Consider the following 6,050-nt stretch of genomic DNA (forward strand, 5'->3'; position numbering starts at 1 on the left):
TCCCCTCGCGCTCCCCCCGCGCGCGCCGCGCAATGGTACGGGCCTGCGCTGCCGGAACTGTCGGAGCCGTTACCCTAGAAACCGAGTTCTGCCTCTTCTCCCCGCCCCTGATTTTTAACCCTGTAGGCGCCGTTTGAAAGCTGCTGTCAGCCAAGCTTCTCCCCACCCTTCTCCTTTTCACCCTGTAGCCGGCTGTTGAGCCATTCCCTTTCTGGGCCACGCCCGCCGCGCAATGGTACGGGCCTGCGCTGCCGGAACTGTCGGAGCCGTTACCCTAGAAACCGAGTTCTGCCTCTTCTCCCCGCCCCTGATTTTTAACCCTGTAGGCGCCGTTTGAAAGCTGCTGTCAGCCAAGCTTCTCCCCACCCTTCTCCTTTTCACCCTGTAGCCGGCTGTTGAGCCATTCCCTTTCTGGGCCACGCCCCAACCCTGCTCCTCTTTTTCTTTGCTGCTGACGTCTGCACAGTCTTTTCCCATAGTTTACCCCGACAATTCCTGACCCTTCACACCCTTCTCCTTTTATTATTCTTGCAAGACCCTCCTCCCAGTAGTACTCAATAATCATCACTCCTGTCTTTTTTTTTTTTTTTCCAACTGTCCCTAATGCCCCTTAACACGTATCTGTTATCACACCCTCAGTTCTCTCCATTATGGGATTTGTTTCCTACGATTCTTCTCTCTCCATTCTTTGCCCTAAATTATGAAGAAACAGCTGTTTGCATTCATACCTTAGCTTAACACTGACCCTCTCCAGTCCTCATTCTAGATTTTTCACTACTACTTCCTTCTAGCATGTTCTGGGTGTTTCCAGACACCGCTGTATGTTTCCCTCAGTACTTTATACATCAAAACTTCTCTTCACTTTCGCACTTGGCTGCCGAACTGTGAACTGTCAGAACGCTGCAGATGCCCAGGCACCTCCTCAGCCTGCTTTTCACTTAGAAGGCAGCAGCCTTCTTGTAGCCTTGTTTCATGATCTTTTTCTTTTTCAACAGCCTCTAAGACTGTATATACACTGTATGGCCTAATTATGTTGATAGTCAATATATTTGTAGGCACTAATACAGATTTACTTTTTTATAAACTAGAATGACTATTGGACTTGGTTTAAGGTGCTCCAGCAAATGTCTGTTTGTTTATAGACTTGTGTTTTATGGAACCAGGACAATGCTGTATTCTAGAATGTGGCTCCTGGGTCTTAAATGCCCACAGAGGAAAGGATTTCAGAGATTCCTGTTAACCACTCTCAAAGCAAGATTTTTGAATCAGAGAAAATGACCCTGTATATTTTTAGTGAATTTATGGGTCCACACAACAAGCTACAAGACAAATTCATTTAGCTATCAAGAAGAAAAATGGTTTCTTTGAGGACATGAACATATTCAGCATTTAAGATTGTTAACTTGGCCACTTCTCTTTTGTGGAAGAGTCCTATACTAGAACAAGTACATACAGATTCACTAATAGGCATAATAAATTTTAGAGCCCCCATTCACCTTTCCTGTTCCTAAATCAAGAAATGCAGAAGGGCTTATCAGTGTCTCAATTTCTCTGCCTAAAGTTTTACCTTGAACTCTACATGAGAGTCACCTTTTTTGTTGTTGCTTGGATGTAGATGTGTTTGTGTTTATGTCAAGGTCTTAATCCAAAACACCTTAATCCTACTTAAGGCAAAACAAAGTGCTAGACCACACAAGGGAAGGGGGAGGAGGGATTTCTAGATGGACGGGACCTAAAGAGGAGCTTAGTGGTTTCTCCTCTAGACAGGCTATTGTTCTCATGTCTAAAGAGTCATTGAGAGGTACCTAGAAGCATTTTCTCTAGAATTTGGCCTCCTGGTCCTAGAACTGGCAAAATTTGTCCTTGGATTGAACTTTAGAGTTTTCGCAACATAGAACTTTTTATTTAATACATTCAAACAGATATTGCAAGGATTTTCAGCAATTTGATTATTTTCATGTTCAATAAATAGGAAAATAAAGATCAAGAAGCATCTAAGAAAATGAACATTAGTGAGAAAAGAGATGGGTGGCATCGAATAAGCCCTCTGTTGTCTGGAGACCTGGTGACTTTATGGCATTGAGGAAATGATTCCCCATTCTGGGTCTGTTTCACCTGGGTTACTTCTTCAATCCTGGGAGTATGCATTGTTTCTAATGCAGGCCAGAGATTAAGAATATTTTCATGTGCAGTGGCTTCTTGTAGGGTTTTGGTGTAGGTTCAGATTTGGGACATAAAAATAGATGAAGGATATTACAGACCAGAGACGCTTGTCTGGAAAAGAGGTACACCAATGTAGAAGATCCTGTGGATAGCTGCGCATATTTTAAGGACAGATTGAGATTTTTGTATATGATTCAAAAAGTTGCAACCAGAATTTCCTTTTTCTGAACGAGCTATGAACTTTTTAGAAGCAGAAATGATAGTTATGTGTAGGGAGTCTTTCCAAAGCTTTATCAAGAATTTTAAAGAAACTAGATTTTAAGATAGGGTGTGTTTTTCACAGGGGCGGGGTGGGGTGGGGCCCAGGAAAATTGAGAGGCCCAACCCAAAGATCAGGCTTACTTAAGGATGTATACTTCCTCATTCACAGAGGGACCATCTGGCAGAAGAGATCAGAAGAGATTTTTATACTACTCATTCAAAAATGTATACAGTTGACCTTTGAACAACACAGGTTTGAACGGCATGGGTCCACTTATACTTGGATTTTTTTCAATAAATGTACATTTGGTCCCCTGAATCTCCAGGTTTTGCATCTGAGGATTCAACCAACCAGGGATCAAAAACAGTATTTTTGATCTGCGGTTGGGAATCTGTGATGGGGAGGGCTGACTGTATGCATTACTCTACAGCATTTTCTATAAGGGACTTGAGCATCTGTCAATTTTGGTATCCACTGGGGTCCTGGAACCAATCCCTTCTTGCGGATACCAAGGGACTGTAATTAAGTCTGGGGAGAGTCAAAAGTTATGTGCAGATTTTTCACTGTGTGGAAGTCAGCTCCCTTAACCCTATGCTGTTTAAGAGTCAGCTGTTTAATAGTGACCCAGAGTCTAGCTGGTGGGTGTTGGATAAAAGGAGTTAAAAATTTTTGTGTTTGTTTTGTATTAACTCTAATGTATCCATGGTGCAATGCCTACTATATAGTAGGCACTCTGTAAATGTTGTTGAACTGAAATGAATGAGAACAATAATAACAATAATATCTTTATGGAAGACCATACGTAGCACAACTTCTCCAAAAGTTCTGAACAGCCAATAGCAATGGATATCTGAGGTTTATAAAATGGTGCCTTTCCAACTATGTTCCAACTTCAAGATTTCTTGAGAGCAAAATTTTCTGTATCCTTAATACTTCTAAACAGGAGAATATCTTGGGGCCTCGAGGTTAGAGAATATTAAAAATAAGAGAAGGCAAGGACTTGATTCCCTGACTGCAAATAGAATGCTTAAGCCCCAAGTAAACTGATTTAAATGGGCATAGGACTTGAATAGACATTTCTCCAAAGAACATATAGAAAAATCCAACGAGCAACTGAAGATACTTAACATCAGTAATTGTTAGGGAAATGCAAATCAAAACCACGATAAGAAATTATCTCACACCCATTAGGATGGCTACTGTCAATAAAACAAACAAATAACAAGTATTGGTGAGGATGTAGAGAAATTGAAACCTTGGTGCACTGTTAGTGGGAATGTAAAATGGTACAGCCACTGTGAAAAACAGTATGACATGACAGTTCCTCAAAAAGTTAAAAATAGAATTACCATATGATTTAGCAGTCCCACTTCTGGGTATATATCCAAAAGAAATGAAAGCAGAATCTTGAAGAGATATTTGTACACATCATGTTCATAAAAGCATTATTCACAATGGCCAAAAGGTGATAACAACTCAGATGTCCATGGATGGCTGAGTGGATAAAGAAAATGTGGCATATACATGCAATAGTTATTATTCAAACTTAGAAAGGAAGAAACTCCTGTCACATGCTATAGCATGAATGAACCTTGAGGGCATTATGCTAAGTGAAATAAGCCTGTCACAAAAAGACAAATACTGTATGATTCCACTTATATGAGAATGTGAGATGCCTAGAGTAGTCAAAGCCATAGAAACAGAAAGTGGAATGGTAGCCTCACAGGGGTTGGGGAAAGAGGGAAATGGGAGTTGTTGTTTATTGGGTAGAGTTTCAGTTTTGCAAAATGAAAAAGTTCTGGAGATTTGTTGCACAATGTAAATATACTTAACACTACTGAATCGTACCCTTAACAATGGTTAAGATGCTAACTTTTATGTTGTATGTATTTTACCCCAATTAAAAATGACAAGATTTGAACAACAAACATTTTGAAATAAATATGTAAATAAAAGGGAAAAATGAGTGAAAAATGTTCTCACATCAACACATTGCCAGGAACACCCTCAAATATTTGTTTACTCTTCCCAAATTTTTAGTTTACTATATCCTGTAAACATGGGATTTTTCCACAACAATAAAAGTAAGGGCTTGAGATCTGAGTAGCTAAAACCCTCTCAGGGTGACTGTATACCTTGTTGTCCAAACTGGGAAAACTCATGAGACTGAAAAGAAGTGCTGTTAATAATCCCGCCCAGATGAGTGGTCACTCCTCCCTTTTACTCTGGAAGTGGGGAAACTTGTCATTTGCAACTTTTGAGTGCTAACTTTAATTTTTTTTTTTCATATTTTTAGGCACTCAACCAAGGGATTAGAAATACTTTGATATAATAGAATAATCTCAAATATCAGCTATTATTTGTTAATATTAACAAGCACCTTAGGTACTTGTTACAAAACAGGTAGCTATGACAACCCTAAAAAAATAAGCTATGTTGTAAATAAAAAAGCAGCACAGAATGTTAGAAGGCGGGTTTTCAATCATTCAGTCATTTGGGAAAGATTAATACAATTTTTGTGTACTGCTCTGTGTTGTGAAGTAGACAAGATGTTGCAGATGCCGTTTCTGCCTTTAAGGAATTAGGAGTCTGCAATAAACTAGAAAACACCTGCTGATAGTGACCTGTTTGTTAGTGTTACAGTGCCTCCAGAGTGATAGAAATAAAATGTTTCTGTTTAGAGGATCACCACAGGGAAGCCTAGAATTTGAATAGGTGTTGATGGGAGAAAGGGCATCCCATAGCGCTGAAACTTATTTAGAGAACAAGCTAAAGTTTCTCCTGTCTTGCTTAGAAAAAATTAAGAATGCTGTTGTAGCAACCATACAGTGGAAGACACTGTTATGGGTCTTCCATATTGAGGCATCAGATTAATTTGAAAAAACCACCTTTTCAAAGAATTCTTGGCTTGCCTTTTTTCCCCCCAAGAATGAGGAATCTTTAACTCTTAACTCTTTCCAATCTGGAATTAAAATTCAGTATCCGAAGTGAGAAATTTTTAGTTCATGGTTTGGACTTTGCTATTATTTTTACAACCAATATTGCCTTTAAAAGACATTTTAAAAAAAAATTGTCTTTCTCATTGCCCAGTTTACCCGTTTCTGACAATAGAGCTTGGTGTTACATGTCCAGGCAGGGGTGGAGAAGCGGGGCCATTCAGGACTTCGCCTGGTCCCTGGGAAGGCCCAGGTGTGAGGGTGGCTTCCATGCCTGTCTCTCTTGAGTGCTTGTGACATGAGGGCTCCTTAGCGCACCACTGTCTCCAAGGCATCATTGTGAGCTAAATTTACATCAGACTTGAGGTCTGAAGTTGTGCATTGGAATCCTAGATCATCTCCCATTATAGTTGCATGACCTATGGCAAAGTGACTTAAATTCTTTGAGTTTTAATTTCCTCATCTATAAAATCAAAGCAATTTTTGTCTACAGAGCTGTTGTGAGAATTTATGGATGAAAAAATCCACAATGAAGTAAGGGCCTAGTGTAGAACCTGGCACATAGTAGGGACCTAATAAATGCTGGTTTTATTTTTATTTTTTTTTATATAAATGCACCATGAAAAAAAACTACACAGCGTGCCCCCAAATTGTAAAGATATACATCTGCTGACAGTTAAACATTTTTT

This window comes from Pteropus alecto, unplaced genomic scaffold (genome assembly GCF_000325575.1).
Source record: "Pteropus alecto unplaced genomic scaffold, ASM32557v1 scaffold76, whole genome shotgun sequence".
Lineage (NCBI taxonomy): Eukaryota > Metazoa > Chordata > Mammalia > Chiroptera > Pteropodidae > Pteropus > Pteropus alecto.